The sequence below is a fragment of the Dermacentor variabilis genome, chromosome 3, assembly GCF_050947875.1.
Source record: "Dermacentor variabilis isolate Ectoservices chromosome 3, ASM5094787v1, whole genome shotgun sequence".
NCBI lineage: Eukaryota > Metazoa > Arthropoda > Arachnida > Ixodida > Ixodidae > Dermacentor > Dermacentor variabilis.
Window position 1 is genome coordinate 178,218,763 of NC_134570.1, and position 13,741 is coordinate 178,232,503.

Sequence of the window (13,741 nt, forward strand, 5' to 3'; positions counted from 1 at the left end):
TCGAACTTGCCGAGCAAATGCTGCTTGACAAACAATAAATCGAAGTTATACACAAAGCAGAAGGAAAAACTGATGTGTGTCCATACAGATGCGAACAGGAAACGAATCCATCTCTGAAAGTGTACCGGAGGCCTTGGTGACACAAGATTCTCCCAGTGTCTTTGCATCTACAGCTTCCATAATTTCTCTGGGCAGGTCTCCACAGAATGCTAGCTTCTTCCTCTACACTGCACTCTCGGCATCTGAGCGTGCAATCTAGAGGAAGAAGCTAGCATCCTGTGCAGATCGGCTGCCTAAGGAAATTATGGAAGCTGTAGATCTAAAAACGCTGGGAAAATCTTGTCAGCGTGGCCTCCCTTAAAAATGGATACATTTCCTGACAGGAAACACACAGTCATTTTTCCTTCTCCTTTTTGTGTACGTTCGGTTTATTGCTTGTCAGCCAGCATTTATTCGGCGTGTACATTAAACTTTTGGTTGTTAGATCATCTCGGTTTTCTTGTTCGTCCTATGTCTTTTCAGGCGCCATTTGCAGCCAGGCTATTTACTTTTTTTCGACTGCGACAACTCACTTTAATGACCCTTATGATGCTTCTGTGTACCTTATAATTTTTCTTATTTGGCCAGTGTAGCAAGCATGTATAGTGTGAAGCAGTAAGAATAGGGTACGCTAACTTGTAATTAAAACGTTAAATGTGAAAATGCAGGTATTTATAAAGGTTACCAGAAGGTAGTAAAGCAATAAAACCTGATAAAAACTAGTACTTGATGAAACCAAACATAAAAATGAGAAAGGGAGAAAATACACATAAGTATGCAAGTCCAGGGAAAGAAAACGTTGTGATCACCAAGTGTGCATGTGGCTACCTTCCAAGAAACTCGTTTTTTTTTCAATGACATGGAGCTGGGACAGTGTGCTTGCATAAGCAAGCTGTCAGTCTGTCTATTGGAATAAGACAGTGTTTCTTGAAAGGTGCTGGTATGCAGGATTGGCAATTGTATTGATTTTTTCTTCCACTTAGAATTCTTCTGTATTTTATTTCTGTTGCATTTTTATTTGTTTGGCTGCATCAAGCACGAATTTTTATCAAGCCTTAAAAGGTGTATTTTTTTGTTCTCGTAATTGGTATAACTCGCCACATTTGTACGATGAACCTTAGTTGAAAGTTAGTCCTCATCCATCTCTAGTGTCATCATGTTGATAGTGCCATCATGCTATGCACCCTTGCAACATTTGCGTGTGTGTGTGTGTGTGTGTGTGTGTGTGTGTGTGTGTGTGTGTGTGTGTGTGTGTGTGTGTGTGTGTGTGTGTGTGTGTGTGTGTGTGTGTGCGTGCGTGCGTGCGTGTGCGTGCGTGCGTGCGTGCGTGCGTGCACATGGATTTCGATGTGAAATCGGGCCCTTGGGCGACGCTATCATTCTTCTCCTGTGCAGCCTTGTCAGTTCATTAACTATACTGCAACAGAAATACGATGGGCAAGAACGAAGTGAACACACAGAGTGCTTCATTCTTGTCTGGTTTCTATCTGTTGCACATTAGTTAATAATGAATACACACCAACTCGTCCAGTTTTCCGTTCTTATGCCGGGCTTATAAGCCCGCTTGTGTCCTAGCATATGTGCTTGGCTATGTATCCTGTAATTTATTTCTTGGCCATGTGCTTGCAAGTCGCATGTCAAACTGCTGAATTTCCTCACAATCTCATGTGATGTGCAGGGCCAGACAGTTTCTGGTGAATCCATGCAGGTGTACAGAATGTTACGTATGTTTTAATTTGCACGACAAGTGCTGCTTTGATTGCTTTCAGTTCAGCCTTTCTACGTGTAGGATGGTTTGAAATGGTAGTCACTTATATGGGGCTTAATTTTATGTAGTGTCATACTACTGTTACACTGATATTGCCACATAAGTGTACTATGCCTATATGTGCCCGATGTTTGCTTGCATCTTCAGAATTAACAATCTCCTCTGTGTGTTTGGCAGTTGCTTATAGTCTCCTGCCCTAATTGTTTGCCCACATAATACCCATTATTGCACGGTATGTGCCCTGTTGTGTTTCAAGTTCAGGTGCTCCCGAGGTTGTTTCTGAAGGGAGGGGTAGTCGTCTTTGCATCTCACACGCTATCTGGCATAGTGTCTTGGGTCCAGGTTCTGAGCTCCTGAGGCAAAAAATTTTTGCTGCAGGCTGCAACTCTACTCTGTCTAGGTGTTTGTTTGTTTGCTCTTTCTCATTGAGGTCTTCAAGCATGATAAAGTCGGAAAGACCTGTTATTACCAGATACCTGTATTCGATGAGTTGTCTTTTTGTGCGCTGCTGGTAATTCATACCGTACAACACCTTTGACACAAGCATAACATCTGCAGTTTTCCATAGTACCAATTTGTCCACCCCCCATGATTTCAAGATTATTCTCTTCACCCATTTTAGAATTTGCGTCTAGGCATTGCATAATTGTTTCACCCACGTGCTGGCTCTGCCGTCATGGTCTTACACTAGCTGAGGATTTGTGGATGTTGACTTGCGGGTATATTTGTCCAGCTATGTGGAGTACAATGTGCCATCTGGGGTAGTTCTTGATTCGTCTTTTATCCGACGTCGATGTAAGATTACTTATCAAAAGCGAAAGAGCAGACTGAGCAAGAAAGTCTGCAGTGTTCTCGAGAGCTTATTGCATCATTCTTGATTTGTGTATAAGATAGCTTTCCCATAGACTGTAGTACAGCACAGGCTGTAGTACTTCTTGTAGTATGCCTGTGTTGTTGGTGTGGGTGGGCCAAATGTATCTTCAACTCTCACGTGGAATTTTCTGTCTTTCAAAAAGTTACTGTTTACCTGAAGTGTTCTACCACAAATTTGCTTGCTCATCGTTCCTCTTATTAGAGTAGCATGAGGTACTGCTGTTAAAAGCCTCTTCACCCTCTTCATTCTTTCATAAGCGGTATTACACAATGTCCTGTAATAAAGTTTCTGCTGCTTATGGCCCACGCATGTCTGCCAGAAGAGATAACTCTTGAAAAAGGTTTTCTTTGTGCTGTGTGTGTGACGTAGCATGAGCATTCCTTTCTTGACATTTATACATATGTAGAACCAACTTCCTGACATAGTATTTGCTATACCTGATTATGCTTATTTGTGCAGTGCTGTTGAACAATACATATTGATGCAATGAATGTTTGCACCCTCGCACTATCACGAAAGATGGTTGTTTTACAATTGTGCCCTTTGCTTTCGATTGGTGTTAGATTTTGCAGAAGCATGCCCCCTTATGCAATAGTATTTGGCAGTTTAAGGGTTCAATAAAAGGTGATGAACTAAATCTAAGTGCAAGAGCTTTTTTAACTATAACTCCCATCGAAATGCGACTTCCACGGCTGGCAATTCAACCCCTCGCCTTGTGTTAGCAGCAGAATGGTATAGCGACAGTGGCAGGTGAATAAACTGAAGAACAATATTTTCGTCTATAGATTCTTTTTTTTTCTTGTATGTAGGTAAAACTTGGAATCCTTTGTGATTGCAAAAAAGCAGTTTGTGATCCTTTATTGAATAAACCACATATCAACTATCTCCATGGGGCTAGCTTGCCGTGCGGCTAATTACGCGCTCCATATTGTGTGTAGCTGAAATGCAGAAATTTTTTCTAAAATCCCCGGTGATATGTTCTTGCAAGTGGCATGGTATTTCATTACATAAAGGTAGTAATCACAGCAGATATCATTATATGGGTTTACACGCTAATATATGTGATGACAAATTTATTAGAAACCGTTATTAGAAACATGTATGGCATGGATGTTTCCGCATAGTTGATCAGCTGTGAACATGCAAGTCCTTGCACTTATACGATTCAAAGTTTCACACGAATGGAAGCAACTGGCTGACTTCACCGCACAATTTTGGTTTAGTTTTCTTTATCGTGTCGTTTACAACTGTTTCATCCCCACAAGAACAGGCTGTTTGCCTGCTTTTCGCATTGTTGCCCGAGTTTTACAAGACGGTGCAGGAGGGTCCGTTGTCACTGTGCCACTATAGCAAGCGAATATTTTAGTTAATTTAGCAGCTGTATAGTTATTTACCCTTCAAAGCAAATGTTAATACAGGTGCAGTAAGGATAAAAAGTCCGCAATACATTGAATGTTTATTGGTTTCTCTGCAAGAAAAAAAATTCTCTAGAGAAAAGGCGCAACATAACGTGCATGTAACATTCGAAAACCAATTAACGACGCTTTTATTCAAGCCACAGATTTAATGCTATCGTAGAAAATTCATTAAGGTTGCCTACACTTTTGTTCTGTCAAATTTAATAAGTGAGGTAAGATAACCTCTCAAGATGCATCGGGAAATTCACGCTTGAAAACCGACAAGGAAATGCAATTGAAAGGTACCGTGTTCAGCACAACATTGAAACTTCGGCTACTTTGCTGTCTTGTCATTTGCCCTTGCCAAGGTTGAAATTACTTAAGATGCTCCGTACGCGCGATTTTTTTATGCTATTCAACAAAAAAAAATTGTGAAGACCCCGAAAGGCCATGTCGTCTCGCGGCAACTCGCAAAGGTGTACGAAGCAAACGTGAAAATGCACTTCATTTGCTGCGTAGCGTGTCACCTAACGCGTAGAAATGGGAGGCTGGACTCTGCCGTACGAGTATTTTATTCTCCCTTCGCGTACGTACCGAATTCGACAGTCCACGTCTCCGCGCACTGAACTTGTTGAGCGAGACGCCATTTCCCAAAACTAACCGGCGAAATAGCTCTCCGCACAATTCCGACGGAAAATCGCAGTGATCGCTGAGACAGTGCGACTGTGCGACCAGCCGGTTGGTCGCAGCCGAGAATCGGGGGGTCGGCACTGCGACTGCGATTTTAGTCGCAAACGACGCAATTCGCACTTCCGGTGCGACGAAAATCGCATCATGTGAAACAGGCTTAACAAAGCAACCAGAGCTGCTGGCGCTATCCAGGTCACAGTGGTCTAAACTACGATATAGCGAGCGGAAAGATTAATGGGGCCCTGGCCCGCTTTTTATTGAAGTCGGAAAACGCAATTTAAGGTAAAACAGACTACCGCAAGAATACGTTGCCGCAAGAAGTATTTCGATGCGTTCTATAAAAGCGGAATTATATGCAATCACAGCACGCCTAAGGATCCTCATCGCGGTGTTACCGCTATTTCTTTAATGCCTTGCACTGCGAATTTAAGGCTACGGTAGAGTGCGGCGCGCCCACAACGCCCCGCCTACTCAACGTCACCATGGCGTGCAGTTCGAACTTTATCATAGATGTTGATGTAGACGGAGCTATTTTCGATTTTGTCGCTTATGACGCGCCAAACACGGTTATCCTCAGCGAGCTGCATTGCACTCAGCCAGCTGAGGTCCCTTAATGAAACTAAACGGTAGCGACATTCCTCCTTGCCCGGCCTGTCCATCTGCTGGCCTTCTCGCAGCTCACTCTTTCTCTCGTAGCTAGCCGTAGCAGTTTGGTCGTTCGCTCGAAAGCAGTACATAAAGTTCCACGAGGTGAGACAATAAAATTCTTGGGTGTTTGCGCACGAATTTTTTTACCGTATTTAAGCCTTGATTGTTGTGTGCTGTGCTAGGAGTGATGATGGAACGCTATGAAACTGGCAGAAGCAGATGCTCTTTCGTGCTTTTTCGGCGCGTAATTGCGCGCTTGTTTTGTGACTTCAGGTTGGCCGCCTGCTTCCAGTTAGAAGAAGGCTTTTGAGGCTAGTTTGGAGGTCAAATTCCTTTTAGCGCCGAGTACTAGCAGAAAAATCAGAATTATTTATCTCGCCAATAATTTATGCGTAATGTACACGATGTTTACATACATTCCTGAGCTTTGTTTGAGTGTTATGTCGTCCACGGCCATGCATTGTACTCGTAGGCAAAAACAATGCCCTTGCTTGCGCAGAGCAACACGCTTCACGAGTTATTTCTATGCCATTGATAATATTCTTTATTTGCCTTTCTAAAGACACTTGCCCGGCGTGAAAGGGCTGCGGTGAATGTTTCGCCGGTACACGCCAAATGCGATGCATTTGCGTGTGCGCAGCACTATGTAGCTGCCGATCGAGAACTCGGATTCGTTTGCGCTGCTCGATGTGCGTATTCGTGTACTGGCGTTGACCCAATCGAATGCCATGTGTCCTGCTTGTGCAGATTTATAATTTAGTCTTAGTACCGTGATTACCTAACGCAAGGCGCATGACGTATTCGCCTGGATAACGCGAACCTCATGTAGAAACGTGCGCGGCAACACGGAACATCTCAGCTATTCTCGTTGTTTCGTCATGACGCTGATATTTCTTTATGCAGTGAAACTGGCCCTACATTTTTATGACAAACTAGTGCCATTGGCTCCCAAGTGCAAACATCACAGTGGAACCTGTACTTCATTTCTGAACAAAGCGTATGCAAGGACGGAAGTTACACATAGAAATGGTTTCCAACAATGAGTACTTCCCCCTTTGTGCAGTTCCAAGTCAGTACGAGCCAACAAACTCGTGCACCACTTTATCCTCCCAAGACGGCGAAGCGGAGAAAGCCTACTCACAATAGTCAAAATCATTTTCACTGATCGTTAACAGCTTGTCCTTGCAGAATATATATGCAGCACCTAACAAAAGCGTGGACTGACAAAGCTACGCACTCTCAGTACTACAGCAATAACACGTTTTACGTTTCTAGCACGATGTTGGACCGAACACAGCCTACGCACTCCATAGCTTCTTACACCTGTTGACGATAGCGCGATCAGGAAAACAAATCTGAACTAGCACCGAGAATGGCACCCTTGCATAAGCCTACCCACAAAGCAAAACAAAGACTGAGTTCTTCAATGACGCGGTCAGCCACAAAGCGAAGACAAAGAGGGGATGAATACAGATAAGAGGCATCTTCACCCAGCAGGTACACAAACAGTTAGAAACAATTCCTGGCAGAAGAGTGCATTCACCGACTATATAGCGATGGCCTTAACGTTAAAAAGTAACTGCATGGTTTCTAAGCGGCCAGTGGGTCTCAAGGTAGGCTACGCAGATGTTTATTTTTCTCTCACCTGCCAAGTAGACGAGGCCGCCCATAAGCATGATGGGCCACGATCCCTCCGTCCTGTTGACTTGAAAGGTGTCCAGGATGGCCACGAACAGGAAGCCCGCCGAACGCCGCCCAGCCATGGCGAAGAAGCATGCCAGCGCACAGGCACCTTGGCGAGGGCGACGGCACGAGAAAATTGTTCAACTAAAAGGTATTCCCATACAGAATCCTACCTCTACAAATGGCGCTCAACATTACTAAACCAACGCCAACGAAGCATATTAAAATTTACCGCACTGCGCCAATATCATCTATGCCTGAAGAGGTTTGAGCCGCTATGGTTGCCTGGGCGCAGCCAAAGAGGGTAATGAAAAATTATACCTGATTTGCGCACTCGGTCACCAAAAAACACATCACAGACGCCAAACAGCCTTTCCTTTATCACATTTCCTCTGTGACGTCATGGCGTCTTCCCGATCCCTTAATTTTTAAAAGCCATAACCGAAATCGTGGAGCCACATCAAACTACTGCTTGCTCGGCCATGTAATGTATATATAGCACGGCGCTAACATCTAGCGAGTGCAGCGCCGTGCTATACGTGTATGGCTTAGCAGAAGCTCGAATCACGAGACGAATAGGTGCCAACAAGCCCAGTTGCCCATCGTAATTGAACATAGACGTATGACAACACGTCGCGCTGACTATCGGGTCTTATGCCGCGGTCATAGCTATAGCTATTAGCGCTACGGAGATGCTACGGAAAAGCGCCGAAAGGATGTTTTAGTGAAACAATACATCCTTACGGAAGGAAATAGGTCCTTTTTGTGATAAACCACTCTTGAATCCATAGTTTTGCACATTTCCCTTTAGCAAAAGGGTGTCTTTGCTGCTCCAAATACCGGTAATGGTACCAAGTGGGTGATAGTTAAATAAAGGTCCTTCACAATATTGAACCGAGGGCGAAACAGATTGTATGTTAGAAAAGGTTTACGAAGTTAAAAGCGCATGAAGTGTGGCTGGTTTCAACGGCCTTAGTTTATTGCTTGGCCGTACGTCCATTAACAGGAATATTATTAATTAATGAGGTGCTGATTACGTAAATGGAGCTAAAATTTATCACTGAAGTTCTTGCTGCGCGGTAGCGGAACCACGGAGAGAAAACGCAAATTACATCTTGTGACAACAATTGAAGTAAGCCGTCCAGAAAGGAAATGGCCTGTCTGGAAAATTCTGGGTTGCGCGTGCGATGATTTTCACTTGTGTGAGCCGGTATAAATACCATACTTTTCTGAAATAAACCTATGTTGATAGTTAGCGCACGTCCTGCAGTCTTTCATGTCCCTGTCAATCCAGCGCTATGGGTTGAATTGATGCAGTGAACCAACTAGCCCAAAAATCTGCACTCATACATCGTGTAAAATTTTAAAACTTAGCATAGGTTCAGCATGTATTGCTTCAGCTACCGCTATTGCACTACTATTTCATCTAGTATTTTCAGGTGCCATAGAGAAGGTTTTTGCTTCTATTTCAACGGCGGTGGTTATACGTATGAAGACAGCAGAATGCACATGCAAAAAAGAAGAAACTACGTGCTACGATTTATGCACGCTTTCAAACCAAAAAGGAAAAATGGCTCAAAAGTAAGAAAGTAACAAGAAAGACCACACTACAGCTTGTCTCATGACAATCGTGCAACTTAGCGGCGCAGAGCTCCAGCAATGATAATCATTTTTATTGAATTTGGGAGCTGGCTTTCGCACCAACAATACTATATAGTGCCGCGCAAATGAGACGTGGACCGAGAAGAGAATAAGGGTACACAGGCACTTCGCTTGTGTCTGTGTGTTCGTGACCTCTTCTGTGTCCTCCTCTTGCTTGTATTAAGCACTGGTAGTACACACGATAACATACCAACATACTAGCATTTCGACAGTGACTTAAGTACAAGTAATGAACAGCCCAAATCGATATGGCCGTTTTTGCACTCGGAATGTCCAGCCGGCGTACCGTCGACTAAGAGCTAAGAAGCACGGCAGTTTCGGCAGAACTGGTCAGACCGTTAACGCATTGCGCCTACATTCTCGGAAATGTGTGCCGTTTTGGATGGCTCAAAAGCTGTTCTGGGAAAACTCACTCGCGGTAATATTGTATATATTTTTTTCTTTCTATGGTGCATCAGCAGCTTCCGTAAATGTGTCAGAGGAACAGAAACAAAACAAAATTGTTCAGACATCTACGCAAGAACTGCGTTGCGAGAGTCACTTATGTTGCAAGGCCCGATGCGCTCCTTATGCAGCCTTTTCTTCGCTCTTCCCCATGAACTATATGGCAAAATAGAGAGTTTTAGATTAGGGGATGCAAGCGGCTTGCGTGCGCTAGAACTAGGGCCCACGGTGCTGCGCATGCGCAGACCCCTACATCTAGGTCTGCGCATGCGCAGTACTGTCGCCCCTAGGTTTTGTGTACGCAAGCCGCTTGCGTCCCCTAATATAAAACTCTCTAATAAAGAAACCACAGACTGCAAACTTCAGAAGTAAACGCCTAAAGTTTATACCGTACGAAGGCAGCCAATCGATACATTCCATTTTGCTGTGGGCCTTAGTCAGGCACAACCATCGAGCCCGGGCTTCGCTGACCGGCTTTAACTGCCTCAAGGAAATACGCGTTTCGCTACCACGTCTCGTATAATCCTTTAAGGGGCGCATTCGCCCAGCAGAACAAGCATGCACCCTTTCTTTCTCGTAGGGCTTGTGCAGAAATTATTATATATTTTTTTTCTGACACCAAGTGCTATCTTTTCCAACATTTAAACGAGCTGTGCGACTTCAGGAAATTTTTTCCGCTCACCGAACTTTTTATTCTAGAAGCTTCTCGTCACGCCTAATGAAAAACATAATGTGACGTTTTATTTAGGTGGCGTTCGTGCTTTAGGAGTTGGCACCTTGCCTGAGTCGTAACGCAATGTGTTTGCCACATGCGGGGTTCTACCAAAAGTAGTGGTTTTTCTGAGAAGCAACACGTTCTAACTAGTATTCTAGTTCAAATGAGGGCGACCTTGATTGACGCGGGAACTCGTAATAGGTCTCACAATGCATCCTTACTCTAACACCATTTCCATACGTTTCCTCTATGCCGCCCTGTTTCTGTTGCGCGAACACTCGAATGAATGCGAACATGTGAAATATGAATGCCGACTTGTTCAAAGCTATTCTGAAAGGCACCGCAATGAATACCGTTTTATCGCGCCACGGGTTTTTATTATGAACAACGTAATAGTCTTGCATCGCGAGGCTATGAAATGTGTTCTGCTCGCCTCCGCTGCGACGACTACTGATAATCCTTGTAGGAGCACGTCGCGTCAATTCCAAGGGCAGGCTCCACACTTGTGCAACTCGCACTCAATACCTCACGCTGTTTCGCTTGCGCCAAGCAAATCCTCTTACTGGGGGTCATGACGTACCTGACAGGGTGCCAGAAAACATCCACCTCCACCATGCTGTTCGCCAGCTTTCCAATTCACCAGCTTTCCAAGTTCAACAGAATGACAGCGCAGACCTGCTCCAGGCCAAGACGATAGCTGCCTGCCATTGTCCATACGGCGAACATACTCGTTCTGGTTTGCGCACGTGATTCCATTAGACTTGCGCTCGCTAGCATCATCCAGGAAAACGAGCAACGCTGAAGAGTACTGCGGCCACGAATTGAAGTGGCTCGAAGAGAAATCGCGAAAAGTGACTCTTTTTTGTTTTGTCTATGTACATGCGCGCTATCACAGAGTAGGTTCCTTGTTTACAAACATGAAGCTTGCCTACACGGGGAAGGCGTGTCCCACACCGTCAGAAGCGCCATGGCCTCTGCTATCCGTGATGACATGAATTGCGCCACAGAGTGAATCAGTTTCGATGTCCTCGAAATAAATAGCTTAAACAACTCGGCACATAAAGTTCTCCTAAAATATTCGCACGTAATAAACAGCACATGTCCGTTGTGTGAAAATAGTATTTGAGGTGTCACGACTGATCAGCAAGCGACTACAGTGTACTATGACAGTATTAGCGCTGCTCATGCCAAAATACACCACCAAGCGAAATTTTTCTTGTTATACTTTCTTTTAGTGGTGTCTTTTTTAAGGGAAGTAGAAAGTGTGTTGCTGCAATAATGTGGTAATTTTTCATGACTCACACACTTTAATCTGCAGGATTGCGCTTGACAAATATTCATCGCGGCGGACACATTGCCACAGTCGGCATATTTCTTCACTGTGATTGGAAAGCACTTGCAGCGGGATTACCGCAAACGATATAAGCTCCGGCTTAACTATGTTAACCATAATGACAGTTTAAATAAGGTTCGTCTAAATAGGTTTGCGCTGCTGGTTATTTATAGTTTACTGTGCCCAATTTCTCTGTGTGATATTTCACGAGAAACAGTAAATAATATAAAACATCTATTCGTATTACCCGAGCTCTAATGCCTGTTGAGTTTGAGAGTTTTCTTTCGTGACCACTTTCATTGTGCCTCAGTGCAATGATGGCATAGGGAAACCGTTCGGGGTGTGAAAAGTTTACACAGCCGAGTGTCCATATCTCTGCGAGTGTTCAAGAACCTGGGCTGGTCAAGAATTCTCCCGAACCCTCTGTTGGGAAATCATCAAGCTTAAACCTATCACGCGGCTTCCCGCAGGGAGTGATTTGTCAGATTTTTTTTCTTACTCTCACTTGCTGCACTTAATCGGAGTCTGCAACCACCGCGTCGTCCACGCCTAGCATTGCGCGATGTTTCTCTAAGCTTTCTTTGTACAATCATCTGCCAGAAGGATCCCGTCTGTTTCCCCTTGTATTGCCAGAACTATTATCCCAGACATGACGCTGGCCCCAGTCCAAGTACCTTGAGCCCTCTGTGGATGATTACTGCCTAGCAGATGCTAGCGCATTACGCGCATTTGGCACAATCATCTCGCACAAAGGTCAAGGTCAGGTCTCACGCCCTCGTACACACGGAAACATACGCGTGCAACGCAGGCATGCCGTCCTTTCTCACCGGCGATGAGCCAGCTGTGAATGCTGTCCGGACCATGCTGGGGCACGTGAGCGCAACCATTCCAGCGTCGAAGCAGTTGGCCTCCGGCCATGGTGATGACTGCCCCCTCTGCACGGGCAAAAAGAAGAAACGCAGACAAAATCATCAAGTGATTGAGTTAAAGATAGACTGATCGCGCGATATAAATATTAAGAAAGTCAGCATTGTGTGCACGGATGGAAATGACGATCAGAATACCGCCTTGAGGCACAGCCCGCGCAGGGTAAAACGAATGAATTGTTGGGTTAGTTGGTGTTGCATTAATAACGGACAAGATTAGCGCAACGAAAAGGCAACGCATACGGGAACGCGTTTGTCTTTGTGCTCGTATTTTCTTTCTGTGTGCATTGTCTTCTTCTTGGGATAATTTTCCTCGTCGGGGTAAAATGAGGAAGGCTAAATGCACCAAAATTGACACCACCGCCATTGCACGATTTGAACAAACGTAAAATGCTTGGCATAATATTCTGTAAGCCTGTTTGCATTTCTGTTTCACTACATACGCGCCCATCTACTGTTGCCATTGAGGAAACTTCTGGACAAAATAAGCATCAATCACCGGGAGCATGTTTAAAGTCTGCCGAATTTACCCTTCTCCAGGCACGTTCAACTGCCACATCATTCCGTCGAACGCGTGAGCGTCGTGCTCTTGCAGTCTGGTTTTCAACACACCCGTACAGGCGAGCAGAGAGAATATTTTTTTTTCAACTATAGATTTGGAACGTACGCTAAAGAAATCAATGAGAATGCGGAGCGGTTCAAGTGCCACCGGGATATGCAGCGAGAGTGGGAGGCGCGAATACATCTCAGCTCGAAAATCGAGACGCTGGTAACTGATTGTTGCTTCCTCCGCGTGCGCCTAAAGGGGATGAGCGTAAAGCTAATAAATCCAGTTTCCTCCAACCTGTAACTCAAGTAGTCATTCTGAATGACTTACTGCCCCTTCTGGGCATCTGAAAGAGCTGACGTGGTGTCAGTTGTCCGCTCCCTAAAATTATGCCAAGGAATGCAATCGCTTTGCCAACCCTGTGTATATATTCTTCTTAGATTTCTTTTCTTTTTCGCACCTCAACTGGACCACAATGTTACCGGGAAAGGCCGGACCTTGTATATTCGTATTGTGGCACTGTGTTATTTTCTACAAGTTGCCGCTCTTCCGTCTTCCTACAGGGCCCCTGCTCTATTGTGCTCGCCGCCACACTATTCAACTTGCCCCCTCTCTCGCTACAACAGCGGAACGCGCATTGGTGCTGAGCACCGGCCGTTTTCCCTACTCATCATCATCGTCATCATCTTCATCATCAACCTGGTTACGCCCACTGCAGGGCAAATGCCTCTCCCGTACTTCTCCAACTACCGGGAAGACGACGAAGTGTCTTCTTGGCAGAAGACTTGTTTCTGTGCTCTGTGAATTTTTGGTGAAATCTTCGCTATTCGTGGTGCCTCGCCTCCCCGTCTTGCGGCCATGGACGCGGAGCATGCCAGAAGCCCCCCTGGCGAGAAGTCATCACGGCCGTCAACCGCAAGGAAGCGAGTTGGCTCCCCCAGTGACACCGAGCTGTACTCTATGTCGGAAGACGACTCATCCGACGACGGCTTCATACCCGTCCGGAGTAAGAGGG

The 13,741-nt window shown here is 45.1% G+C and overlaps 1 pseudogene; it reads right to left on the reverse strand.

The window, feature by feature from the left end:
• Window positions 1-13,741, reverse strand: part of LOC142576544 (monocarboxylate transporter 9-like) — a 48,214-nt pseudogene that overhangs the window by 12,613 nt on the left and 21,860 nt on the right.